General features: G+C 47.9%; 21 non-coding genes across 21 annotated transcripts; 14 read left to right on the top strand and 7 right to left on the bottom strand.

Annotated features, from left to right (window-relative positions):
* The first annotated feature begins 1428 nt into the window (after window positions 1-1428).
* Trnap-ugg (transfer RNA proline (anticodon UGG)) lies at window positions 1429-1500 on the top strand. The gene has a single exon. It is a non-coding gene; the product is annotated as a tRNA-Pro (tRNA).
* A 604-nt stretch (window positions 1501-2104) lies between these two features.
* Trnav-uac (transfer RNA valine (anticodon UAC)) lies at window positions 2105-2177 on the bottom strand. Its single transcript has one exon. It is a non-coding gene; the product is annotated as a tRNA-Val (tRNA).
* Window positions 2178-2412: 235 nt separating this feature from the next.
* On the top strand, window positions 2413-2484 carry Trnap-cgg (transfer RNA proline (anticodon CGG)). The gene has a single exon. It is a non-coding gene; the product is annotated as a tRNA-Pro (tRNA).
* A 1631-nt stretch (window positions 2485-4115) lies between these two features.
* Trnap-ugg (transfer RNA proline (anticodon UGG)) lies at window positions 4116-4187 on the top strand. Its single transcript has one exon. It is a non-coding gene; the product is annotated as a tRNA-Pro (tRNA).
* A 604-nt stretch (window positions 4188-4791) lies between these two features.
* Window positions 4792-4864, bottom strand: Trnav-uac (transfer RNA valine (anticodon UAC)). The gene has a single exon. It is a non-coding gene; the product is annotated as a tRNA-Val (tRNA).
* A 235-nt stretch (window positions 4865-5099) lies between these two features.
* Trnap-cgg (transfer RNA proline (anticodon CGG)) lies at window positions 5100-5171 on the top strand. The gene has a single exon. It is a non-coding gene; the product is annotated as a tRNA-Pro (tRNA).
* A 1631-nt stretch (window positions 5172-6802) lies between these two features.
* On the top strand, window positions 6803-6874 carry Trnap-ugg (transfer RNA proline (anticodon UGG)). The gene has a single exon. It is a non-coding gene; the product is annotated as a tRNA-Pro (tRNA).
* A 604-nt stretch (window positions 6875-7478) lies between these two features.
* On the bottom strand, window positions 7479-7551 carry Trnav-uac (transfer RNA valine (anticodon UAC)). Its single transcript has one exon. It is a non-coding gene; the product is annotated as a tRNA-Val (tRNA).
* Window positions 7552-7786: 235 nt separating this feature from the next.
* Window positions 7787-7858, top strand: Trnap-cgg (transfer RNA proline (anticodon CGG)). Its single transcript has one exon. It is a non-coding gene; the product is annotated as a tRNA-Pro (tRNA).
* Window positions 7859-9489: 1631 nt separating this feature from the next.
* Window positions 9490-9561, top strand: Trnap-ugg (transfer RNA proline (anticodon UGG)). The gene has a single exon. It is a non-coding gene; the product is annotated as a tRNA-Pro (tRNA).
* Window positions 9562-10165: 604 nt separating this feature from the next.
* Window positions 10166-10238, bottom strand: Trnav-uac (transfer RNA valine (anticodon UAC)). The gene has a single exon. It is a non-coding gene; the product is annotated as a tRNA-Val (tRNA).
* Window positions 10239-10473: 235 nt separating this feature from the next.
* Window positions 10474-10545, top strand: Trnap-cgg (transfer RNA proline (anticodon CGG)). Its single transcript has one exon. It is a non-coding gene; the product is annotated as a tRNA-Pro (tRNA).
* An 8300-nt stretch (window positions 10546-18845) lies between these two features.
* Window positions 18846-18918, bottom strand: Trnav-uac (transfer RNA valine (anticodon UAC)). The gene has a single exon. It is a non-coding gene; the product is annotated as a tRNA-Val (tRNA).
* A 235-nt stretch (window positions 18919-19153) lies between these two features.
* Trnap-cgg (transfer RNA proline (anticodon CGG)) lies at window positions 19154-19225 on the top strand. Its single transcript has one exon. It is a non-coding gene; the product is annotated as a tRNA-Pro (tRNA).
* Window positions 19226-20856: 1631 nt separating this feature from the next.
* Window positions 20857-20928, top strand: Trnap-ugg (transfer RNA proline (anticodon UGG)). Its single transcript has one exon. It is a non-coding gene; the product is annotated as a tRNA-Pro (tRNA).
* A 604-nt stretch (window positions 20929-21532) lies between these two features.
* Trnav-uac (transfer RNA valine (anticodon UAC)) lies at window positions 21533-21605 on the bottom strand. The gene has a single exon. It is a non-coding gene; the product is annotated as a tRNA-Val (tRNA).
* A 235-nt stretch (window positions 21606-21840) lies between these two features.
* Trnap-cgg (transfer RNA proline (anticodon CGG)) lies at window positions 21841-21912 on the top strand. Its single transcript has one exon. It is a non-coding gene; the product is annotated as a tRNA-Pro (tRNA).
* Window positions 21913-23543: 1631 nt separating this feature from the next.
* Trnap-ugg (transfer RNA proline (anticodon UGG)) lies at window positions 23544-23615 on the top strand. Its single transcript has one exon. It is a non-coding gene; the product is annotated as a tRNA-Pro (tRNA).
* Window positions 23616-24219: 604 nt separating this feature from the next.
* On the bottom strand, window positions 24220-24292 carry Trnav-uac (transfer RNA valine (anticodon UAC)). The gene has a single exon. It is a non-coding gene; the product is annotated as a tRNA-Val (tRNA).
* A 235-nt stretch (window positions 24293-24527) lies between these two features.
* On the top strand, window positions 24528-24599 carry Trnap-cgg (transfer RNA proline (anticodon CGG)). Its single transcript has one exon. It is a non-coding gene; the product is annotated as a tRNA-Pro (tRNA).
* Window positions 24600-26116: 1517 nt separating this feature from the next.
* Window positions 26117-26188, top strand: Trnap-ugg (transfer RNA proline (anticodon UGG)). Its single transcript has one exon. It is a non-coding gene; the product is annotated as a tRNA-Pro (tRNA).
* Window positions 26189-26761: the final 573 nt, after the last annotated feature.

Here is a 26761-nt window from a genome sequence, read left to right as displayed (position 1 = left end):
GTGCGACGAAAACGGGTTTCCGCCCGCAATCGAACCAGGGACCTTCTGCGTGTTAGGCACGGCGCCTGGGCTCGGCGGCAGCTGCTGCTCTTTCTTTCCTTACGAGATACCGTCGATTCGCGCAGTCGTTATTGCAAAAGATGTCACCAAAGGCAATCGCTTCGTTAGCGGCACGGTGCCTGGGCTCGGCGGCAGCTCTACATGGAGGCACCAGCAGCCCAGCCAGGCCGCCGCCGGCACCGGCGCGCCGCAGCGCAAGAAGCCGGCGCCCGCCCTGCAATGCCCCCCGTCGCTGCATATTCCACCCGCCTTATACCCTCCCCATGTCTGACTCACTACCCTAAATGACACTGCGGTCGACGTGCTTTTTACTATCGCTTTTGGAAGAACCAAGGCGCATATTCTAGTGTCGAACCGGTATTGCAAATTTGGATTAAGCAAAAATTTATTGTGTGGTCGAGCGACACCCTCGGCTCGCTCTTCCTACATGATCGCTTCTTGCGAGGAATAATTCCTAGCGCGCCGATGGCTTCAGAGTTGGTCTTCTCGAAGTTTTGCTTCCGCACTGCATTCCGCAATCTTTTCGTTATGAGCTTCGGTTTCCCGACTTTCTAGTGTTTAGTGCGTTTGGCTTCTCTTAACCCTTAGCCACCGCTTGCCGAAATTTCCACGCTGTCATATGTCGATCTGCAGAGCTCAATGAAGGCATCGCGGCCATTCCTGAGCTCATGGAACGGCCGAATCTGTAGTTGTTTCCAGATCTCTCCCACACAACGGCCTCCCAGTAGCTTGGATTACAGGAGTACGCCACTACTCCCAGCCGAAGATTCACCTTTGAAAGCAGAATGACATGAGCTACGCGCAACTCCGATTGTTTTTTTGTTGTGTCTGGCCTACTTTGAAAGACTTTGTAGTCGATTGACTTACTACTATCGCTGTTGGAAACCAGGATACCACACAGTATTCTAGAGACGATCAGGCAATGAAAATTTAGAATAAGTAAAACAGTATCAAAAGAATTTGTGTGGTGGAGCAGCACATGCAATTTATGCTTCCTAGATAATCGTTACTGCATAGAATAATTCTTTTGTCTGCGGCGTCTTCAGTATCCGTCTTGTGGAAATTTTACTTGCAGTATATTGTGCAATCTTTTCGTTATGAGTTGGTGCTTGGTTTCCCGATGTTCTTTTGTTTAGTGCATTCGCCTTCTCTTAACCCTGAGAAACCACATACCGAAACTGAAGCACTGCCGGCTGTTCATAAGCAGTGTTCGATGAAGTTATTTCCCTTTTTATTCGTTGCCTTTAATATTCTTCTCATCATTGGTGAGTGCTGCCTGCAGAAAGCGTTTATCTTGCGAATTCACGTGAAAGTTTGTGTTCCCTGTGAGGTCCACTACTTGGGATTAACTTGATGCTCCAGGCAGGTGGCTCGTTGGTCTAGGGGTATGATTCCTGCTTTGGGTGCAGGAGGTCCCGGGTTCAAATCCCGGACGAGCCCTGCCATTTTGACCGTGCTGAAGAGTAGGTGGAACTCAGCCCCGGTTGCAGCTCCTCAATGAAGAGTAGACGCCTGTTATAGCACGTAGATATAACAAGAATGCGGCACCAGTAAAGTACGTAGGTGGAATTCGGTAGAAACGCAGACGGTAATTTTGCATGCAACGGAAAGCAAGGTTGTCTTTGCGGAATATGTGCACCGTGAGTGGAGATTCAGCTTAACTGTGCGACAGTCTACCCTCATCTTACTAACGACGGCAACAACAAAGGTGTGGTGGCATGTGAGATTGAGAGTGGCTAAGAGTTTCTCATTATTAGTTAGCATCACACTTTGACAGAGCTGTGACAAGGCGAGTAGGGTGAGCTCAGGAAAGCCATTAGCAAGCGCACTTGAAGTAGCCCTGAAGAACCGGATTATAAATTTTGCCAGCCATAATGGAGCTAGGGGCGTTCCCAGTTACCAAATACCGGTGCAATAAGAGAGCAACAGTATTTGACAGTAAAATGACGCCCTATCCGTCTAGCATACGACATTGCTTGTCTCTGCATACGCGGACGTGAGGTCATCTCGGAAATGAAATCCGAAATATAGATTAAAATTGTTGTGTTCCCGCCCGGGATCGAACCGGGGACCTTCTGCGTGTAAAGCAGACGTGATAACCGCTACACCACGGAAACGACGGTTCTTTTCGTGTACCACCCGGAGACTCGTAATAGCAACAGTTTTTCTTCTGTGTTAGAAAGGGCATCGGCTACGAGCTCCCTCCGATTCGTGAAGTTCCTATAGTAAAAGACGTCGATGAAAACAATCCAACCGCGACAGACAGGGAGAACGCTGGGCGAGCTGCAGCCCTACAGGGTGAGACCATCAAAGGTGGCGTCATTCACATGCAGTGCGTTTTCGGAACGGACAGGCTCGTTGGTCTAGGGGTATGATTCCTGCTTCGGGTGCAGGAGGTCCCGGGTTCAAATCCCGGACGAGCCCTTGCGTTTTGTACAACGGTGTGGTAACAAATCGCATGGCGGCGGCTGTTTCGCGCATTTCCAGGCCTCCAAGTCAGCGCTAAAATCCGACAACCAGTTCTGAAACAGTTTCATGTTTCATTTGAGCCATGTGCACCCTGCTGGTGGAACGTTTGAAGTTGATTTAAGTGGTCACTGCAGAGATCGTAGCAAGTGTCTTGCTGAGTGCGACGAAAACGGGTTTCCGCCCGCAATCGAACCAGGGACCTTCTGCGTGTTAGGCACGGCGCCTGGGCTCGGCGGCAGCTGCTGCTCTTTCTTTCCTTACGAGATACCGTCGATTCGCGCAGTCGTTATTGCAAAAGATGTCACCAAAGGCAATCGCTTCGTTAGCGGCACGGTGCCTGGGCTCGGCGGCAGCTCTACATGGAGGCACCAGCAGCCCAGCCAGGCCGCCGCCGGCACCGGCGCGCCGCAGCGCAAGAAGCCGGCGCCCGCCCTGCAATGCCCCCCGTCGCTGCATATTCCACCCGCCTTATATCCTCCCCATGTCTGACTCACTACCCTAAATGACACTGCGGTCGACGTGCTTTTTACTATCGCTTTTGGAAGAACCAAGGCGCATATTCTAGTGTCGAACCGGTATTGCAAATTTGGATTAAGCAAAAATTTATTGTGTGGTCGAGCGACACCCTCGGCTCGCTCTTCCTACATGATCGCTTCTTGCGAGGAATAATTCCTAGCGCGCCGATGGCTTCAGAGTTGGTCTTCTCGAAGTTTTGCTTCCGCACTGCATTCCGCAATCTTTTCGTTATGAGCTTCGGTTTCCCGACTTTCTAGTGTTTAGTGCGTTTGGCTTCTCTTAACCCTTAGCCACCGCTTGCCGAAATTTCCACGCTGTCATATGTCGATCTGCAGAGCTCAATGAAGGCATCGCGGCCATTCCTGAGCTCATGGAACGGCCGAATCTGTAGTTGTTTCCAGATCTCTCCCACACAACGGCCTCCCAGTAGCTTGGATTACAGGAGTACGCCACTACTCCCAGCCGAAGATTCACCTTTGAAAGCAGAATGACATGAGCTACGCGCAACTCCGATTGTTTTTTTGTTGTGTCTGGCCTACTTTGAAAGACTTTGTAGTCGATTGACTTACTACTATCGCTGTTGGAAACCAGGATACCACACAGTATTCTAGAGACGATCAGGCAATGAAAATTTAGAATAAGTAAAACAGTATCAAAAGAATTTGTGTGGTGGAGCAGCACATGCAATTTATGCTTCCTAGATAATCGTTACTGCATAGAATAATTCTTTTGTCTGCGGCGTCTTCAGTATCCGTCTTGTGGAAATTTTACTTGCAGTATATTGTGCAATCTTTTCGTTATGAGTTGGTGCTTGGTTTCCCGATGTTCTTTTGTTTAGTGCATTCGCCTTCTCTTAACCCTGAGAAACCACATACCGAAACTGAAGCACTGCCGGCTGTTCATAAGCAGTGTTCGATGAAGTTATTTCCCTTTTTATTCGTTGCCTTTAATATTCTTCTCATCATTGGTGAGTGCTGCCTGCAGAAAGCGTTTATCTTGCGAATTCACGTGAAAGTTTGTGTTCCCTGTGAGGTCCACTACTTGGGATTAACTTGATGCTCCAGGCAGGTGGCTCGTTGGTCTAGGGGTATGATTCCTGCTTTGGGTGCAGGAGGTCCCGGGTTCAAATCCCGGACGAGCCCTGCCATTTTGACCGTGCTGAAGAGTAGGTGGAACTCAGCCCCGGTTGCAGCTCCTCAATGAAGAGTAGACGCCTGTTATAGCACGTAGATATAACAAGAATGCGGCACCAGTAAAGTACGTAGGTGGAATTCGGTAGAAACGCAGACGGTAATTTTGCATGCAACGGAAAGCAAGGTTGTCTTTGCGGAATATGTGCACCGTGAGTGGAGATTCAGCTTAACTGTGCGACAGTCTACCCTCATCTTACTAACGACGGCAACAACAAAGGTGTGGTGGCATGTGAGATTGAGAGTGGCTAAGAGTTTCTCATTATTAGTTAGCATCACACTTTGACAGAGCTGTGACAAGGCGAGTAGGGTGAGCTCAGGAAAGCCATTAGCAAGCGCACTTGAAGTAGCCCTGAAGAACCGGATTATAAATTTTGCCAGCCATAATGGAGCTAGGGGCGTTCCCAGTTACCAAATACCGGTGCAATAAGAGAGCAACAGTATTTGACAGTAAAATGACGCCCTATCCGTCTAGCATACGACATTGCTTGTCTCTGCATACGCGGACGTGAGGTCATCTCGGAAATGAAATCCGAAATATAGATTAAAATTGTTGTGTTCCCGCCCGGGATCGAACCGGGGACCTTCTGCGTGTAAAGCAGACGTGATAACCGCTACACCACGGAAACGACGGTTCTTTTCGTGTACCACCCGGAGACTCGTAATAGCAACAGTTTTTCTTCTGTGTTAGAAAGGGCATCGGCTACGAGCTCCCTCCGATTCGTGAAGTTCCTATAGTAAAAGACGTCGATGAAAACAATCCAACCGCGACAGACAGGGAGAACGCTGGGCGAGCTGCAGCCCTACAGGGTGAGACCATCAAAGGTGGCGTCATTCACATGCAGTGCGTTTTCGGAACGGACAGGCTCGTTGGTCTAGGGGTATGATTCCTGCTTCGGGTGCAGGAGGTCCCGGGTTCAAATCCCGGACGAGCCCTTGCGTTTTGTACAACGGTGTGGTAACAAATCGCATGGCGGCGGCTGTTTCGCGCATTTCCAGGCCTCCAAGTCAGCGCTAAAATCCGACAACCAGTTCTGAAACAGTTTCATGTTTCATTTGAGCCATGTGCACCCTGCTGGTGGAACGTTTGAAGTTGATTTAAGTGGTCACTGCAGAGATCGTAGCAAGTGTCTTGCTGAGTGCGACGAAAACGGGTTTCCGCCCGCAATCGAACCAGGGACCTTCTGCGTGTAAGGCACGGCGCCTGGGCTCGGCGGCAGCTGCTGCTCTTTCTTTCCTTACGAGATACCGTCGATTCGCGCAGTCGTTATTGCAAAAGATGTCACCAAAGGCAATCGCTTCGTTAGCGGCACGGTGCCTGGGCTCGGCGGCAGCTCTACATGGAGGCACCAGCAGCCCAGCCAGGCCGCCGCCGGCACCGGCGCGCCGCAGCGCAAGAAGCCGGCGCCCGCCCTGCAATGCCCCCCGTCGCTGCATATTCCACCCGCCTTATATCCTCCCCATGTCTGACTCACTACCCTAAATGACACTGCGGTCGACGTGCTTTTTACTATCGCTTTTGGAAGAACCAAGGCGCATATTCTAGTGTCGAACCGGTATTGCAAATTTGGATTAAGCAAAAATTTATTGTGTGGTCGAGCGACACCCTCGGCTCGCTCTTCCTACATGATCGCTTCTTGCGAGGAATAATTCCTAGCGCGCCGATGGCTTCAGAGTTGGTCTTCTCGAAGTTTTGCTTCCGCACTGCATTCCGCAATCTTTTCGTTATGAGCTTCGGTTTCCCGACTTTCTAGTGTTTAGTGCGTTTGGCTTCTCTTAACCCTTAGCCACCGCTTGCCGAAATTTCCACGCTGTCATATGTCGATCTGCAGAGCTCAATGAAGGCATCGCGGCCATTCCTGAGCTCATGGAACGGCCGAATCTGTAGTTGTTTCCAGATCTCTCCCACACAACGGCCTCCCAGTAGCTTGGATTACAGGAGTACGCCACTACTCCCAGCCGAAGATTCACCTTTGAAAGCAGAATGACATGAGCTACGCGCAACTCCGATTGTTTTTTTGTTGTGTCTGGCCTACTTTGAAAGACTTTGTAGTCGATTGACTTACTACTATCGCTGTTGGAAACCAGGATACCACACAGTATTCTAGAGACGATCAGGCAATGAAAATTTAGAATAAGTAAAACAGTATCAAAAGAATTTGTGTGGTGGAGCAGCACATGCAATTTATGCTTCCTAGATAATCGTTACTGCATAGAATAATTCTTTTGTCTGCGGCGTCTTCAGTATCCGTCTTGTGGAAATTTTACTTGCAGTATATTGTGCAATCTTTTCGTTATGAGTTGGTGCTTGGTTTCCCGATGTTCTTTTGTTTAGTGCATTCGCCTTCTCTTAACCCTGAGAAACCACATACCGAAACTGAAGCACTGCCGGCTGTTCATAAGCAGTGTTCGATGAAGTTATTTCCCTTTTTATTCGTTGCCTTTAATATTCTTCTCATCATTGGTGAGTGCTGCCTGCAGAAAGCGTTTATCTTGCGAATTCACGTGAAAGTTTGTGTTCCCTGTGAGGTCCACTACTTGGGATTAACTTGATGCTCCAGGCAGGTGGCTCGTTGGTCTAGGGGTATGATTCCTGCTTTGGGTGCAGGAGGTCCCGGGTTCAAATCCCGGACGAGCCCTGCCATTTTGACCGTGCTGAAGAGTAGGTGGAACTCAGCCCCGGTTGCAGCTCCTCAATGAAGAGTAGACGCCTGTTATAGCACGTAGATATAACAAGAATGCGGCACCAGTAAAGTACGTAGGTGGAATTCGGTAGAAACGCAGACGGTAATTTTGCATGCAACGGAAAGCAAGGTTGTCTTTGCGGAATATGTGCACCGTGAGTGGAGATTCAGCTTAACTGTGCGACAGTCTACCCTCATCTTACTAACGACGGCAACAACAAAGGTGTGGTGGCATGTGAGATTGAGAGTGGCTAAGAGTTTCTCATTATTAGTTAGCATCACACTTTGACAGAGCTGTGACAAGGCGAGTAGGGTGAGCTCAGGAAAGCCATTAGCAAGCGCACTTGAAGTAGCCCTGAAGAACCGGATTATAAATTTTGCCAGCCATAATGGAGCTAGGGGCGTTCCCAGTTACCAAATACCGGTGCAATAAGAGAGCAACAGTATTTGACAGTAAAATGACGCCCTATCCGTCTAGCATACGACATTGCTTGTCTCTGCATACGCGGACGTGAGGTCATCTCGGAAATGAAATCCGAAATATAGATTAAAATTGTTGTGTTCCCGCCCGGGATCGAACCGGGGACCTTCTGCGTGTAAAGCAGACGTGATAACCGCTACACCACGGAAACGACGGTTCTTTTCGTGTACCACCCGGAGACTCGTAATAGCAACAGTTTTTCTTCTGTGTTAGAAAGGGCATCGGCTACGAGCTCCCTCCGATTCGTGAAGTTCCTATAGTAAAAGACGTCGATGAAAACAATCCAACCGCGACAGACAGGGAGAACGCTGGGCGAGCTGCAGCCCTACAGGGTGAGACCATCAAAGGTGGCGTCATTCACATGCAGTGCGTTTTCGGAACGGACAGGCTCGTTGGTCTAGGGGTATGATTCCTGCTTCGGGTGCAGGAGGTCCCGGGTTCAAATCCCGGACGAGCCCTTGCGTTTTGTACAACGGTGTGGTAACAAATCGCATGGCGGCGGCTGTTTCGCGCATTTCCAGGCCTCCAAGTCAGCGCTAAAATCCGACAACCAGTTCTGAAACAGTTTCATGTTTCATTTGAGCCATGTGCACCCTGCTGGTGGAACGTTTGAAGTTGATTTAAGTGGTCACTGCAGAGATCGTAGCAAGTGTCTTGCTGAGTGCGACGAAAACGGGTTTCCGCCCGCAATCGAACCAGGGACCTTCTGCGTGTTAGGCACGGCGCCTGGGCTCGGCGGCAGCTGCTGCTCTTTCTTTCCTTACGAGATACCGTCGATTCGCGCAGTCGTTATTGCAAAAGATGTCACCAAAGGCAATCGCTTCGTTAGCGGCACGGTGCCTGGGCTCGGCGGCAGCTCTACATGGAGGCACCAGCAGCCCAGCCAGGCCGCCGCCGGCACCGGCGCGCCGCAGCGCAAGAAGCCGGCGCCCGCCCTGCAATGCCCCCCGTCGCTGCATATTCCACCCGCCTTATATCCTCCCCATGTCTGACTCACTACCCTAAATGACACTGCGGTCGACGTGCTTTTTACTATCGCTTTTGGAAGAACCAAGGCGCATATTCTAGTGTCGAACCGGTATTGCAAATTTGGATTAAGCAAAAATTTATTGTGTGGTCGAGCGACACCCTCGGCTCGCTCTTCCTACATGATCGCTTCTTGCGAGGAATAATTCCTAGCGCGCCGATGGCTTCAGAGTTGGTCTTCTCGAAGTTTTGCTTCCGCACTGCATTCCGCAATCTTTTCGTTATGAGCTTCGGTTTCCCGACTTTCTAGTGTTTAGTGCGTTTGGCTTCTCTTAACCCTTAGCCACCGCTTGCCGAAATTTCCACGCTGTCATATGTCGATCTGCAGAGCTCAATGAAGGCATCGCGGCCATTCCTGAGCTCATGGAACGGCCGAATCTGTAGTTGTTTCCAGATCTCTCCCACACAACGGCCTCCCAGTAGCTTGGATTACAGGAGTACGCCACTACTCCCAGCCGCAGATTCACCTTTGAAAGCAGAATGACATGAGCTACGCGCAACTCCGATTGTTTTTTTGTTGTGTCTGGCCTACTTTGAAAGACTTTGTAGTCGATTTACTTACTACTATCGCTGTTGGAAACCAGGATACCACACAGTATTCTAGAGACGATCAGGCAATGAAAATTTAGAATAAGTAAAACAGTATCAAAAGAATTTGTGCGGTGGAGCAGCACATGCAATTTATGCTTCCTAGATAATCGTTACTGCATAGAATAATTCTTTTGTCTGCGGCGTCTTCAGTATCCGTCTTGTGGAAATTTTACTTGCAGTATATTGTGCAATCTTTTCGTTATGAGTTGGTGCTTGGTTTCCCGATGTTCTTTTGTTTAGTGCATTCGCCTTCTCTTAACCCTGAGAAACCACATACCGAAACTGAAGCACTGCCGGCTGTTCATAAGCAGTGTTCGATGAAGTTATTTCCCTTTTTATTCGTTGCCTTTAATATTCTTCTCATCATTGGTGAGTGCTGCCTGCAGAAAGCGTTTATCTTGCGAATTCACGTGAAAGTTTGTGTTCCCTGTGAGGTCCACTACTTGGGATTAACTTGATGCTCCAGGCAGGTGGCTCGTTGGTCTAGGGGTATGATTCCTGCTTTGGGTGCAGGAGGTCCCGGGTTCAAATCCCGGACGAGCCCTGCCATTTTGACCGTGCTGAAGAGTAGGTGGAACTCAGCCCCGGTTGCAGCTCCTCAATGAAGAGTAGACGCCTGTTATAGCACGTGGATATAACAAGAATGCGGCACCAGTAAAGTACGTAGGTGGAATTCGGTAGAAACGCAGACGGTAATTTTGCATGCAACGGAAAGCAAGGTTGTCTTTGCGGAATATGTGCACCGTGAGTGGAGATTCAGCTTAACTGTGCGACAGTCTACCCTCATCTTACTAACGACGGCAACAACAAAGGTGTGGTGGCATGTGAGATTGAGAGTGGCTAAGAGTTTCCCATTATTAGTTAGCATCACACTTTGACAGAGCTGTGACAAGGCGAGTAGGGTGAGCTCAGGAAAGCCATTAGCAAGCGCACTTGAAGTAGCCCTGAAGAACCGGATTATAAATTTTGCCAGCCATAATGGAGCTAGGGGCGTTCCCAGTTACCAAATACCGGTGCAATAAGAGAGCAACAGTATTTGACAGTAAAATGACGCCCTATCCGTCTAGCATACGACATTGCTTGTCTCTGCATACGCGGACGTGAGGTCATCTCGGAAATGAAATCCGAAATATAGATTAAAATTGTTGTGTTCCCGCCCGGGATCGAACCGGGGACCTTCTGCGTGTAAAGCAGACGTGATAACCGCTACACCACGGAAACGACGGTTCTTTTCGTGTACCACCCGGAGACTCGTAATAGCAACAGTTTTTCTTCTGTGTTAGAAAGGGCATCGGCTACGAGCTCCCTCCGATTCGTGAAGTTCCTATAGTAAAAGACGTCGATGAAAACAATCCAACCGCGACAGACAGGGAGAACGCTGGGCGAGCTGCAGCCCTACAGGGTGAGACCATCAAAGGTGGCGTCATTCACATGCAGTGCGTTTTCGGAACGGACAGGCTCGTTGGTCTAGGGGTATGATTCCTGCTTCGGGTGCAGGAGGTCCCGGGTTCAAATCCCGGACGAGCCCTTGCGTTTTGTACAACGGTGTGGTAACAAATCGCATGGCGGCGGCTGTTTCGCGCATTTCCAGGCCTCCAAGTCAGCGCTAAAATCCGACAACCAGTTCTGAAACAGTTTCATGTTTCATTTGAGCCATGTGCACCCTGCTGGTGGAACGTTTGAAGTTGATTTAAGTGGTCACTGCAGAGATCGTAGCAAGTGTCTTGCTGAGTGCGACGAAAACGGGTTTCCGCCCGCAATCGAACCAGGGACCTTCTGCGTGTTAGGCACGGCGCCTGGGCTCGGCGGCAGCTGCTGCTCTTTCTTTCCTTACGAGATACCGTCGATTCGCGCAGTCGTTATTGCAAAAGATGTCACCAAAGGCAATCGCTTCGTTAGCGGCACGGTGCCTGGGCTCGGCGGCAGCTCTACATGGAGGCACCAGCAGCCCAGCCAGGCCGCCGCCGGCACCGGCGCGCCGCAGCGCAAGAAGCCGGCGCCCGCCCTGCAATGCCCCCTGTCGCTGCATATTCCACCCGCCTTATATCCTCCCCATGTCTGACTCACTACCCTAAATGACACTGCGGTCGACGTGCTTTTTACTATCGCTTTTGGAAGAACCAAGGCGCATATTCTAGTGTCGAACCGGTATTGCAAATTTGGATTAAGCAAAAATTTATTGTGTGGTCGAGCGACACCCTCGGCTCGCTCTTCCTACATGATCGCTTCTTGCGAGGAATAATTCCTAGCGCGCCGATGGCTTCAGAGTTGGTCTTCTCGAAGTTTTGCTTCCGCACTGCATTCCGCAATCTTTTCGTTATGAGCTTCGGTTTCCCGACTTTCTAGTGTTTAGTGCGTTTGGCTTCTCTTAACCCTTAGCCACCGCTTGCCGAAATTTCCACGCTGTCATATGTCGATCTGCAGAGCTCAATGAAGGCATCGCGGCCATTCCTGAGCTCATGGAACGGCCGAATCTGTAGTTGTTTCCAGATCTCTCCCACACAACGGCCTCCCAGTAGCTTGGATTACAGGAGTACGCCACTACTCCCAGCCGCAGATTCACCTTTGAAAGCAGAATGACATGAGCTACGCGCAACTCCGATTGTTTTTTTGTTGTGTCTGGCCTACTTTGAAAGACTTTGTAGTCGATTTACTTACTACTATCGCTGTTGGAAACCAGGATACCACACAGTATTCTAGAGACGATCAGGCAATGAAAATTTAGAATAAGTAAAACAGTATCAAAAGAATTTGTGCGGTGGAGCAGCACATGCAATTTATGCTTCCTAGATAATCGTTACTGCATAGAATAATTCTTTTGTCTGCGGCGTCTTCAGTATCCGTCTTGTGGAAATTTTACTTGCAGTATATTGTGCAATCTTTTCGTTATGAGTTGGTGCTTGGTTTCCCGATGTTCTTTTGTTTAGTGCATTCGCCTTCTCTTAACCCTGAGAAACCACATACCGAAACTGAAGCACTGCCGGCTGTTCATAAGCAGTGTTCGATGAAGTTATTTCCCTTTTTATTCGTTGCCTTTAATATTCTTCTCATCATTGGTGAGTGCTGCCTGCAGAAAGCGTTTATCTTGCGAATTCACGTGAAAGTTTGTGTTCCCTGTGAGGTCCACTACTTGGGATTAACTTGATGCTCCAGGCAGGTGGCTCGTTGGTCTACATTCCGGCTCTAGCTGTCTGCGCGTTAGGACGTGTCCGCCGCTGCTCTGTGTACGTTAGTGGTGACGCCAAGTCCTGAGTTTTAGTTTGTTGCTGTTTGTGAATTTCTGTATTTCAACGTGACTGGTGTCATTGTGCAAAGTTTCTGTGTGTTTTCGTCCGTTATAACGGTTCTATTTTGGAGGAATTTCGGTTTATTGCCGGGATCTCCTCGTAACTGACGAAAAATGGCTGGAATTGTCCGGAAGAATACCCTGGTTTTCTCCTTCGAGAAGGAAACACGTGCAGTGCAACCTACGGCTTTGGAAATCCATGACTGGCTGACCGACGTAATTGGAGTAAGTTCTGATTCCGTACATACCACTCAATTAGATGCTGACAAATACTGTGTTTTTGTCAAATTTTTTAATCCCGTGGATGTTGAGAAGCTGTTGTTGAAGTGGGGTAGTGTTGCTGAATTTGTGCATAGAGATGGGTCTAAAAGTAGTGTTTCGATTCGGAAAGCGGATATCACGTATAAAACTGTAAGAGTGCTAAACATTCCCATTGAAGTAGATAATCAGCTGATTAAAGAGGCACTATCGAAATACGGGGAGATCCAGTCCATTGTCAACGAAAGGTGGTCAAAATTGTATAAATTGCAGTGTTTCAATGGCATACGATCAGTAGAAATGGAAGTTAAAGCCAATATTCCATCTTTCCTTTCTATTGCTGGTCATAAAGCGCATATCGTTTACTCAGGGCAGGTTCAGACATGTAATATTTGTAATGAAACGGGTCATTTCCGTCAAGACTGTCCCCGCCGTGTCTATGTCCTTAAAAATAGCCTTACGCAGCGTCAGCGACTTACGCTTAATGATGTTCTGCCTAACAATCATCAACCTCCCCCGGCCAGTAATGATGGAGCTCGTACTTCTGATGTAACTGCCGTAAATGTCGCTGATTTTCCTCCCTTGCATGTAATTACCGATCGCAGTTCTTCTACCCATGAATGCGATCTGCAAACTAAAAAGAGACCTTTAGACACGACTGAAGACTGTTCTGACGATGCTACATCACAGTCCAACCGTAAACAAAAGCAATGCAGTGAGAGTGCGGGTGAGGACGTAGACAGTAAACATGTGGCGGTGACGCCGGCAGCAGAGGCCCTCCCGCCGACAGCTGCTGTTGCCACAGCGTTAGACGACATGGACGCGAAAACACAGGCTCCGATCACGGCGACACAGGAGTCGAGTTCTGAGGAACAGCAAGCGATGGATCGGACTCAGCCTTGCGAATCTACAGACACACAGCACTCCCTCCCCGTTGCACCGATGGAGGTCACGGAAGGAACTGAAACTGGAACTAGACTTAACAAACAGGACTGTGTAGAGGCCACTTCCGCCCAATCGGCGCAAGTTGCGGATCACTCGCGGTCACACACTGCCACTGCAGAGGTTCAAAGACGCAGGCTAAAACCTCAACCGAACCTCAAAGCATCTCGTAACGCCGATAAACAAAAACTTGGAAAAGATGATGTGAAAGCCAAAAACGTATCATATGAAATAATTTCTGAAGTATCCCCCGAGAAAAACCCAAAGAAACTTGATGGTGCAAACCCCCACTGTAAAGATAAGTCTGACCCGGTAAAGAATCCGTCATTGAACTGACACAGCCAAGTCTAACTCGTGAAACGATACTGCTAAGTGCCACCATGTTCCTGCACAATTTCGGTGACAACGGAATTACCAATATGCCAAATTCGTAGTTGACTGTTTTTAGTATCATTTTTTTTCTTCTTTTTCTTATATTACCTCCAGCAGTAATTGATACTTTTCTCTGACAGTAGGGATTTTTTTTTCCTTATTTTCACAAGGAAGCTACATGTGCCAGGCATACACAATAACAACTATAAACATTAACAGGATTAAGTCAGAACCGAAGATTGCTGCTCTCAAGGATTTCCTTTACGAATCAGGAACTGACATAGCTTTGCTGCAAGAAGTCGCGATGCCTGACCTTAAGGTTGCAGGCTATGTAGAAATACTAAATATCTCACTCGAAACAAAAGTGGGGACAGCAATTTTAATCCGGGAAGGGATCCCTGTAACTGATGTCGAGAGACTGGACTCGGGCAGAGCAATCGGTCTTAAAGTCTTTGACGTTACTATTATTAACCTGTATGCCCCGTCAGGGACCTCCAATAGACCGGAAAGGGCTAAATTTTTTAGAGAAGAAATAATATATCTATTACGGAAAAACCCGCCGCAACTTTTAATTGGCGGCGATTTTAACTGTGTATTAAATAAAAAAGATCAGACTCCCAATTTTAATTGCTGTAACGAGTTGAAGCGGCTAGTTACGGATCTAAAACTCAGGGATACTTGGGAAATTAAATATCCCACTGTTGTTGCATATACGTACATAGCTACACAGTCCTGTAGCAGAATTGATAGGATATATGTGTCACAAGGTATGGAAAGATCCTTAGTTAAAGTCGAGACAATTCCTGTATATTTCTCCGACCATTGCAGTATGCTGGCTTCTATCAATTTAAAGGCACAACCAACTCGCCGCTTCAGAAGTCAGTGGAAGCTGAACGTATCTTTGCTACAGGACAATGAGTTAGCCGATGTTGTCAACGAAACGTGGAACATGTGCTTGCGCTCGGTAGATCGCTATGTGACTGTTACGGACTGGTGGTGCAACAGGGCAAAACCAAAACTGCGGAGCGTTTTAATTCACTACAGTCTCCAACGATCCCGTGAACTCAAGAACACCATAGAATTTTATTATGCAATGTTACGGAACTTGTATGAACAGGCGAGCATTTCCGGCATTCGTTTGGAAGACATTAAGAAAACTAAGGCCAAATTACTCCGCATTAAACAACAACAGCTGGAAGGACTAAAAGTAAAGTCGAAAGCCAAGTCATTATCAGGGGACGAAACTGCTTCCTTGTATCACCTCTTGCGACACGCAAAACATAGGAGTCGAACCTTTCTTGATGAGATCCAGACTCCGACCGGTCTGACCGTTACTTCACAGAAAGAGATCGTCAACGAGGTTTACCAGTATTACCACAATCTATATTCAGCCGGTCAGTTATGCGAAGAATCCTTTGAAGAATTTCTTGACAGCATAGTTCCTCAGCTGTCAGAAGAGGACAATGAAGGACTTCTTACTGATTTCACTGAAGAGGATGTCCACGAAACCGTCCGCAAGTCTCCTTTAAAAAAGTCACCGGGGCCGGATGGGTTGCCCGTTGAATTTTATCTGCGATACTGGTCACTCATTGGAGCAAAGTTTACTCAAATGGCAAACGAGATTATCCAAGGAAAACCACTACCTGCTGCTATGAAAGAATGCACAATAGTACTAGTTCCAAAGACTACATCGAAGCGAAATCTACACAACTTTCGCCCTATTTCGTTGCTTAACTCCGACTATAAAATCATAGCTAGAATGTTAAATAACAGACTTTCACTTTTAGCCAAAAAAATAGTAAGTCAACATCAGTCATGTGTACCTGGCAGAACTATTTTCAAAAGTATTGCGGAATACAGGGATTTAATTGCCATCACCTCTGTGACGAACATCAAATGTGCCATTTGTTTTATTGATTTTCACAAAGCCTTCGACCGTGTGGATCACAGGTTCCTTCTTACAACAATGAGAAAAATCGGCTTTGACGAACGAGCTCTCAGTGTGGTCACGAACGTTGCGTTGGGATTCAGCGCAAGTATCTCTGTCAACTGTCAAAGAACTAAGCAGATCCAGATACGGCGCAGCGTTCCTCAGGGCAGCCCGCTTTCCATGCTTCTATTCGTCTTTTCCTTGGAGCCGCTACTCCGCAGTCTTCACGCCAACCTAACAGGTATTACGTTAGCAGGTCACAAAACAGTCATAAATGCATACGCTGATGATGTAGGCGTCGTATTACGGAACGTCGATGACATTTCCAAATTAGAACTGCTCATTAAAAAGTACTGCAGCGTGTCGGGAGCTATCACCAATGCTAATAAGAGCGGATTTCTCAACCTGCGGGGTTTTCAACACGTAACTGTCACTTGGGCAACACCGGTCACTCAGTGCAAATCACTTGGAACGACTCTGACTACGTGTCCAATAAAAATGGCGGCCATTAATTGGAAAACTACATCCGGATACATTCAAGGAGCCATCAGAGAAAATCTGCACCGAACTTTAAATCAATTTCAGAGAATCCATTTAATTAATAACTGCCTCTTATCAAAAGCTTATTATACGGCGCAAATCTTTCCACTCCCCACCATGATCGCTGGAAAGATAATGTCACTCGTCACTAACTACCTATGGCGAGGTGAAGTGTTTAGAGTGACTGGGAGAACAGCTACCCTAGATCCCAGCAATGGCGGTCTGGGATTAACTGACATTAAGAACAAGGCCTCTGCTCTTTTCCTCAAACGGACCACTAGTCTTCTCAACGAAAACGCTACAAGCATTACAACTAAGTTATTTGAAATTCTTAGACCTGCAAGTCTCCACGCGCCAGTTGATGTGCAAAAAATTAATCCCCGTCTTCGTCATGTGCGTACATTTTTCGTCGATCTGAGTTATATCAATGGCGAACTAACTAATTTGCGGCAGTTAACGGCCCGAGCAATTCTGTGTCTCAGAAAGAAAAATGAAGGGAAGAATAAAATAGAGGCAAAATATCCGCATTACGATTGGGCAACTATATGGAAGAACATTAACCTACGTGGTCTCTCCTCCGACGCAAAAACATCATGGTACAAATCGGTGAACAATATAGTTAGCACCAACGAACGTTTGCACTCAATCGGGATTAGCAAAACAAACCTTTGTCTCAAATGTAATCTCCTCGATACAACAGTACACAGATTCACGTGTGCAGGACATCTGCAAAACTGGAAATGGTTGAGAGACCAATTGGCTTTCCTGACAAGATCGTCCACCGAAAATTTTCAGCCTCAGACACTTCTCCGGCCACAGATACTGTATTTCCCTGCCACCAAAAATAACTCAATTCATTGGTTAATGGGAAACTACGTTAGCTATGTCATTAATAACTTAGGGACTGACAATATCATTGATTTTCATATGTACCTGAAAAATGAATATGATAGAGTAGTTAAATATCCAGGCCATAAAACGATGTACGGCAACATGCTCAAAATTGTCTTTGAGCGACTGGGAATCGGATGACGGCGAAGAGCAAACAAAAGACTTTCTTTTATACAACGATAATCGGAGAAGCGAAGAACACTACATGATTCAGTTCATCTTAAAATTTTAAGTAGCAACAAATGAAGGGAGTCCCGAATTTTATTTCCCACATTTATTACGACAAGCAATTCATTTATTTAACGATTATCCTCAATCAGCGCTTCAATTCAAATTTATTTTTCAATTATGAGGCCTAGCCAAGATCGGCAATTAATAATTAAACATTCAAAGCACGCTATAAATGGACATTCCGCCATTAGGTGACGGATGAGGGTCGGCATTGAGGCCAGGCCTCAGCATTTTTTGACCCCTGCCCTCCTTGCCGACGCTTATCTGACACAGAAAGCTATATTAAAAAAAAATAAAAACTAAAAAAACAACAAAAAAAACAAAGTTGGTAGGGCGTACGGTTTGCTAACGAAAAAACAAGCGCCTCAAAATTAAATTAACAAGCAAAGAACTAAACAAAAAACAAAACAAAAAAGTAAAAAAAAATAGAACGAAAGAAAAAAGACAAACAAAAACAAAAAAAAAGTGGCCCAATGGATAAGGCATCGGTCTCCTAAACCGGGAAAAAAAAAAAAAAAAAAAAAAAAAAAGTGGCGCAATTGGTTAGCGCACGGTACTTATAAGGCAGTAGCCGTGAGCAATGCCGGGGTTGTGAGTTCGAGCCTCACCTGGGGCATACTTTTACTTCGTAGCAGCTGACTCTGAAAGCATCGGGACGCTAGATAAAAAAAAAAAAAAAAAAAAAAAAAAAAAAAAAAAAAAAAAAAAAAAAAAAAGGGGTATGATTCCTGCTTTGGGTGCAGGAGGTCCCGGGTTCAAATCCCGGACGAGCCCTGCCATTTTGACCGTGCTGAAGAGTAGGTGGAACTCAGCCCCGGTTGCAGCTCCTCAATGAAGAGTAGACGCCTGTTATAGCACGTGGATATAACAAGAATGCGGCACCAGTAAAGTACGTAGGTGGAATTCGGTAGAAACGCAGACGGTAATTTTGCATGCAACGGAAAGCAAGGTTGTCTTTGCGGAATATGTGCACCGTGAGTGGAGATTCAGCTTAACTGTGCGACAGTCTACCCTCATCTTACTAACGACGGCAACAACAAAGGTGTGGTGGCATGTGAGATTGAGAGTGGCTAAGAGTTTCCCATTATTAGTTAGCATCACACTTTGACAGAGCTGTGACAAGGCGAGTAGGGTGAGCTCAGGAAAGCCATTAGCAAGCGCACTTGAAGTAGCCCTGAAGAACCGGATTATAAATTTTGCCAGCCATAATGGAGCTAGGGGCGTTCCCAGTTACCAAATACCGGTGCAATAAGAGAGCAACAGTATTTGACAGTAAAATGACGCCCTATCCGTCTAGCATACGACATTGCTTGTCTCTGCATACGCGGACGTGAGGTCATCTCGGAAATGAAATCCGAAATATAGATTAAAATTGTTGTGTTCCCGCCCGGGATCGAACCGGGGACCTTCTGCGTGTAAAGCAGACGTGATAACCGCTACACCACGGAAACGACGGTTCTTTTCGTGTACCACCCGGAGACTCGTAATAGCAACAGTTTTTCTTCTGTGTTAGAAAGGGCATCGGCTACGAGCTCCCTCCGATTCGTGAAGTTCCTATAGTAAAAGACGTCGATGAAAACAATCCAACCGCGACAGACAGGGAGAACGCTGGGCGAGCTGCAGCCCTACAGGGTGAGACCATCAAAGGTGGCGTCATTCACATGCAGTGCGTTTTCGGAACGGACAGGCTCGTTGGTCTAGGGGTATGATTCCTGCTTCGGGTGCAGGAGGTCCCGGGTTCAAATCCCGGACGAGCCCTTGCGTTTTGTACAACGGTGTGGTAACAAATCGCATGGCGGCGGCTGTTTCGCGCATTTCCAGGCCTCCAAGTCAGCGCTAAAATCCGACAACCAGTTCTGAAACAGTTTCATGTTTCATTTGAGCCATGTGCACCCTGCTGGTGGAACGTTTGAAGTTGATTTAAGTGGTCACTGCAGAGATCGTAGCAAGTGTCTTGCTGAGTGCGACGAAAACGGGTTTCCGCCCGCAATCGAACCAGGGACCTTCTGCGTGTTAGGCACGGCGCCTGGGCTCGGCGGCAGCTGCTGCTCTTTCTTTCCTTACGAGATACCGTCGATTCGCGCAGTCGTTATTGCAAAAGATGTCACCAAAGGCAATCGCTTCGTTAGCGGCACGGTGCCTGGGCTCGGCGGCAGCTCTACATGGAGGCACCAGCAGCCCAGCCAGGCCGCCGCCGGCACCGGCGCGCCGCAGCGCAAGAAGCCGGCGCCCGCCCTGCAATGCCCCCCGTCGCTGCATATTCCACCCGCCTTATATCCTCCCCATGTCTGACTCACTACCCTAAATGACACTGCGGTCGACGTGCTTTTTACTATCGCTTTTGGAAGAACCAAGGCGCATATTCTAGTGTCGAACCGGTATTGCAAATTTGGATTAAGCAAAAATTTATTGTGTGGTCGAGCGACACCCTCGGCTCGCTCTTCCTACATGATCGCTTCTTGCGAGGAATAATTCCTAGCGCGCCGATGGCTTCAGAGTTGGTCTTCTCGAAGTTTTGCTTCCGCACTGCATTCCGCAATCTTTTCGTTATGAGCTTCGGTTTCCCGACTTTCTAGTGTTTAGTGCGTTTGGCTTCTCTTAACCCTTAGCCACCGCTTGCCGAAATTTCCACGCTGTCATATGTCGATCTGCAGAGCTCAATGAAGGCATCGCGGCCATTCCTGAGCTCATGGAACGGCCGAATCTGTAGTTGTTTCCAGATCTCTCCCACACAACGGCCTCCCAGTAGCTTGGATTACAGGAGTACGCCACTACTCCCAGCCGCAGATTCACCTTTGAAAGCAGAATGACATGAGCTACGCGCAACTCCGATTGTTTTTTTGTTGTGTCTGGCCTACTTTGAAAGACTTTGTAGTCGATTTACTTACTACTATCGCTGTTGGAAACCAGGATACCACACAGTATTCTAGAGACGATCAGGCAATGAAAATTTAGAATAAGTAAAACAGTATCAAAAGAATTTGTGCGGTGGAGCAGCACATGCAATTTATGCTTCCTAGATAATCGTTACTGCATAGAATAATTCTTTTGTCTGCGGCGTCTTCAGTATCCGTCTTGTGGAAATTTTACTTGCAGTATATTGTGCAATCTTTTCGTTATGAGTTGGTGCTTGGTTTCCCGATGTTCTTTTGTTTAGTGCATTCGCCTTCTCTTAACCCTGAGAAACCACATACCGAAACTGAAGCACTGCCGGCTGTTCATAAGCAGTGTTCGATGAAGTTATTTCCCTTTTTATTCGTTGCCTTTAATATTCTTCTCATCATTGGTGAGTGCTGCCTGCAGAAAGCGTTTATCTTGCGAATTCACGTGAAAGTTTGTGTTCCCTGTGAGGTCCACTACTTGGGATTAACTTGATGCTCCAGGCAGGTGGCTCGTTGGTCTAGGGGTATGATTCCTGCTTTGGGTGCAGGAGGTCCCGGGTTCAAATCCCGGACGAGCCCTGCCATTTTGACCGTGCTGAAGAGTAGGTGGAACTCAGCCCCGGTTGCAGCTCCTCAATGAAGAGTAGACGCCTGTTATAGCACGTGGATATAACAAGAATGCGGCACCAGTAAAGTACGTAGGTGGAATTCGGTAGAAACGCAGACGGTAATTTTGCATGCAACGGAAAGCAAGGTTGTCTTTGCGGAATATGTGCACCGTGAGTGGAGATTCAGCTTAACTGTGCGACAGTCTACCCTCATCTTACTAACGACGGCAACAACAAAGGTGTGGTGGCATGTGAGATTGAGAGTGGCTAAGAGTTTCCCATTATTAGTTAGCATCACACTTTGACAGAGCTGTGACAAGGCGAGTAGGGTGAGCTCAGGAAAGCCATTAGCAAGCGCACTTGAAGTAGCCCTGAAGAACCGGATTATAAATTTTGCCAGCCATAATGGAGCTAGGGGCGTTCCCAGTTACCAAATACCGGTGCAATAAGAGAGCAACAGTATTTGACAGTAAAATGACGCCCTATCCGTCTAGCATACGACATTGCTTGTCTCTGCATACGCGGACGTGAGGTCATCTCGGAAATGAAATCCGAAATATAGATTAAAATTGTTGTGTTCCCGCCCGGGATCGAACCGGGGACCTTCTGCGTGTAAAGCAGACGTGATAACCGCTACACCACGGAAACGACGGTTCTTTTCGTGTACCACCCGGAGACTCGTAATAGCAACAGTTTTTCTTCTGTGTTAGAAAGGGCATCGGCTACGAGCTCCCTCCGATTCGTGAAGTTCCTATAGTAAAAGACGTCGATGAAAACAATCCAACCGCGACAGACAGGGAGAACGCTGGGCGAGCTGCAGCCCTACAGGGTGAGACCATCAAAGGTGGCGTCATTCACATGCAGTGCGTTTTCGGAACGGACAGGCTCGTTGGTCTAGGGGTATGATTCCTGCTTCGGGTGCAGGAGGTCCCGGGTTCAAATCCCGGACGAGCCCTTGCGTTTTGTACAACGGTGTGGTAACAAATCGCATGGCGGCGGCTGTTTCGCGCATTTCCAGGCCTCCAAGTCAGCGCTAAAATCCGACAACCAGTTCTGAAACAGTTTCATGTTTCATTTGAGCCATGTGCACCCTGCTGGTGGAACGTTTGAAGTTGATTTAAGTGGTCACTGCAGAGATCGTAGCAAGTGTCTTGCTGAGTGCGACGAAAACGGGTTTCCGCCCGCAATCGAACCAGGGACCTTCTGCGTGTTAGGCACGGCGCCTGGGCTCGGCGGCAGCTGCTGCTCTTTCTTTCCTTACGAGATACCGTCGATTCGCGCAGTCGTTATTGCAAAAGATGTCACCAAAGGCAATCGCTTCGTTAGCGGCACGGTGCCTGGGCTCGGCGGCAGCTCTACATGGAGGCACCAGCAGCCCAGCCAGGCCGCCGCCGGCACCGGCGCGCCGCAGCGCAAGAAGCCGGCGCCCGCCCTGCAATGCCCCCTGTCGTTGCATATTCCACCCGCCTTATATCCTCCCCATGTCTGACTCACTACCCTAAATGACACTGCGGTCGACGTGCTTTTTACTATCGCTTTTGGAAGAACCAAGGCGCATATTCTAGTGTCGAACCGGTATTGCAAATTTGGATTAAGCAAAAATTTATTGTGTGGTCGAGCGACACCCTCGGCTCGCTCTTCCTACATGATCGCTTCTTGCGAGGAATAATTCCTAGCGCGCCGATGGCTTCAGAGTTGGTCTTCTCGAAGTTTTGCTTCCGCACTGCATTCCGCAATCTTTTCGTTATGAGCTTCGGTTTCCCGACTTTCTAGTGTTTAGTGCGTTTGGCTTCTCTTAACCCTTAGCCACCGCTTGCCGAAATTTCCACGCTGTCATATGTCGATCTGCAGAGCTCAATGAAGGCATCGCGGCCATTCCTGAGCTCATGGAACGGCCGAATCTGTAGTTGTTTCCAGATCTCTCCCACACAACGGCCTCCCAGTAGCTTGGATTACAGGAGTACGCCATTACTCCCAGCCGCAGATTCACCTTTGAAAGCAGAATGACATGAGCTACGCGCAACTCCGATTGTTTTTTTGTTGTGTCTGGCCTACTTTGAAAGACTTTGTAGTCGATTTACTTACTACTATCGCTGTTGGAAACCAGGATACCACACAGTATTCTAGAGACGATCAGGCAATGAAAATTTAGAATAAGTAAAACAGTATCAAAAGAATTTGTGCGGTGGAGCAGCACATGCAATTTATGCTTCCTAGATAATCGTTACTGCATAGAATAATTCTTTTGTCTGCGGCGTCTTCAGTATCCGTCTTGTGGAAATTTTACTTGCAGTATATTGTGCAATCTTTTCGTTATGAGTTGGTGCTTGGTTTCCCGATGTTCTTTTGTTTAGTGCATTCGCCTTCTCTTAACCCTGAGAAACCACATACCGAAACTGAAGCACTGCCGGCTGTTCATAAGCAGTGTTCGATGAAGTTATTTCCCTTTTTATTCGTTGCCTTTAATATTCTTCTCATCATTGGTGAGTGCTGCCTGCAGAAAGCGTTTATCTTGCGAATTCACGTGAAAGTTTGTGTTCCCTGTGAGGTCCACTACTTGGGATTAACTTGATGCTCCAGGCAGGTGGCTCGTTGGTCTAGGGGTATGATTCCTGCTTTGGGTGCAGGAGGTCCCGGGTTCAAATCCCGGACGAGCCCTGCCATTTTGACCGTGCTGAAGAGTAGGTGGAACTCAGCCCCGGTTGCAGCTCCTCAATGAAGAGTAGACGCCTGTTATAGCACGTGGATATAACAAGAATGCGGCACCAGTAAAGTACGTAGGTGGAATTCGGTAGAAACGCAGACGGTAATTTTGCATGCAACGGAAAGCAAGGTTGTCTTTGCGGAATATGTGCACCGTGAGTGGAGATTCAGCTTAACTGTGCGACAGTCTACCCTCATCTTACTAACGACGGCAACAACAAAGGTGTGGTGGCATGTGAGATTGAGAGTGGCTAAGAGTTTCCCATTATTAGTTAGCATCACACTTTGACAGAGCTGTGACAAGGCGAGTAGGGTGAGCTCAGGAAAGCCATTAGCAAGCGCACTTGAAGTAGCCCTGAAGAACCGGATTATAAATTTTGCCAGCCATAATGGAGCTAGGGGCGTTCCCAGTTACCAAATACCGGTGCAATAAGAGAGCAACAGTATTTGACAGTAAAATGACGCCCTATCCGTCTAGCATACGACATTGCTTGTCTCTGCATACGCGGACGTGAGGTCATCTCGGAAATGAAATCCGAAATATAGATTAAAATTGTTGTGTTCCCGCCCGGGATCGAACCGGGGACCTTCTGCGTGTAAAGCAGACGTGATAACCGCTACACCACGGAAACGACGGTTCTTTTCGTGTACCACCCGGAGACTCGTAATAGCAACAGTTTTTCTTCTGTGTTAGAAAGGGCATCGGCTACGAGCTCCCTCCGATTCGTGAAGTTCCTATAGTAAAAGACGTCGATGAAAACAATCCAACCGCGACAGACAGGGAGAACGCTGGGCGAGCTGCAGCCCTACAGGGTGAGACCATCAAAGGTGGCGTCATTCACATGCAGTGCGTTTTCGGAACGGACAGGCTCGTTGGTCTAGGGGTATGATTCCTGCTTCGGGTGCAGGAGGTCCCGGGTTCAAATCCCGGACGAGCCCTTGCGTTTTGTACAACGGTGTGGTAACAAATCGCATGGCGGCGGCTGTTTCGCGCATTTCCAGGCCTCCAAGTCAGCGCTAAAATCCGACAACCAGTTCTGAAACAGTTTCATGTTTCATTTGAGCCATGTGCACCCTGCTGGTGGAACGTTTGAAGTTGATTTAAGTGGTCACTGCAGAGATCGTAGCAAGTGTCTTGCTGAGTGCGACGGAAACGGGTTTCCGCCCGCAATCGAACCAGGGACCTTCTGCGTGTTAGGCACGGCGCCTGGGCTCGGCGGCAGCTCTACATGGAGGCACCAGCAGCCCAGCCAATCCGCCGCCGGCACCGGCGCGCCGCAGCGCAAGAAGCCGGCGCCCGCCCTGCAATGCCCCCCGTCGTTGCATATTCCACCCGCCTTATATCCTCCCCATGTCTGACTCACTACCCTAAATGACACTGCGGTCGACGTGCTTTTTACTATCGCTTTTGGAAGAACCAAGGCGCATATTCTAGTGTCGAACCGGTATTGCAAATTTGGATTAAGCAAAAATTTATTGTGTGGTCGAGCGACACCCTCGGCTCGCTCTTCCTACATGATCGCTTCTTGCGAGGAATAATTCCTAGCGCGCCGATGGCTTCAGAGTTGGTCTTCTCGAAGTTTTGCTTCCGCACTGCATTCCGCAATCTTTTCGTTATGAGCTTCGGTTTCCCGACTTTCTAGTGTTTAGTGCGTTTGGCTTCTCTTAACCCTTAGCCACCGCTTGCCGAAATTTCCACGCTGTCATATGTCGATCTGCAGAGCTCAATGAAGGCATCGCGGCCATTCCTGAGCTCATGGAACGGCCGAATCTGTAGTTGTTTCCAGATCTCTCCCACACAACGGCCTCCCAGTAGCTTGGATTACAGGAGTACGCCATTACTCCCAGCCGCAGATTCACCTTTGAAAGCAGAATGACATGAGCTACGCGCAACTCCGATTGTTTTTTTGTTGTGTCTGGCCTACTTTGAAAGACTTTGTAGTCGATTTACTTACTACTATCGCTGTTGGAAACCAGGATACCACACAGTATTCTAGAGACGATCAGGCAATGAAAATTTAGAATAAGTAAAACAGTATCAAAAGAATTTGTGCGGTGGAGCAGCACATGCAATTTATGCTTCCTAGATAATCGTTACTGCATAGAATAATTCTTTTGTCTGCGGCGTCTTCAGTATCCGTCTTGTGGAAATTTTACTTGCAGTATATTGTGCAATCTTTTCGTTATGAGTTGGTGCTTGGTTTCCCGATGTTCTTTTGTTTAGTGCATTCGCCTTCTCTTAACCCTGAGAAACCACATACCGAAACTGAAGCACTGCCGGCTGTTCATAAGCAGTGTTCGATGAAGTTATTTCCCTTTTTATTCGTTGCCTTTAATATTCTTCTCATCATTGGTGAGTGCTGCCTGCAGAAAGCGTTTATCTTGCGAATTCACGTGAAAGTTTGTGTTCCCTGTGAGGTCCACTACTTGGGATTAACTTGATGCTCCAGGCAGGTGGCTCGTTGGTCTAGGGGTATGATTCCTGCTTTGGGTGCAGGAGGTCCCGGGTTCAAATCCCGGACGAGCCCTGCCATTTTGACCGTGCTGAAGAGTAGGTGGAACTCAGCCCCGGTTGCAGCTCCTCAATGAAGAGTAGACGCCTGTTATAGCACGTGGATATAACAAGAATGCGGCACCAGTAAAGTACGTAGGTGGAATTCGGTAGAAACGCAGACGGTAATTTTGCATGCAACGGAAAGCAAGGTTGTCTTTGCGGAATATGTGCACCGTGAGTGGAGATTCAGCTTAACTGTGCGACAGTCTACCCTCATCTTACTAACGACGGCAACAACAAAGGTGTGGTGGCATGTGAGATTGAGAGTGGCTAAGAGTTTCCCATTATTAGTTAGCATCACACTTTGACAGAGCTGTGACAAGGCGAGTAGGGTGAGCTCAGGAAAGCCATTAGCAAGCGCACTTGAAGTAGCCCTGAAGAACCGGATTATAAATTTTGCCAGCCATAATGGAGCTAGGGGCGTTCCCAGTTACCAAATACCGGTGCAATAAGAGAGCAACAGTATTTGACAGTAAAATGACGCCCTATCCGTCTAGCATACGACATTGCTTGTCTCTGCATACGCGGACGTGAGGTCATCTCGGAA

Source organism: Schistocerca cancellata, unplaced genomic scaffold (genome assembly GCF_023864275.1).
Source record: "Schistocerca cancellata isolate TAMUIC-IGC-003103 unplaced genomic scaffold, iqSchCanc2.1 HiC_scaffold_1087, whole genome shotgun sequence".
Lineage (NCBI taxonomy): Eukaryota > Metazoa > Arthropoda > Insecta > Orthoptera > Acrididae > Schistocerca > Schistocerca cancellata.
This window is presented reverse-complemented; position numbering and strand designations above follow the sequence as displayed.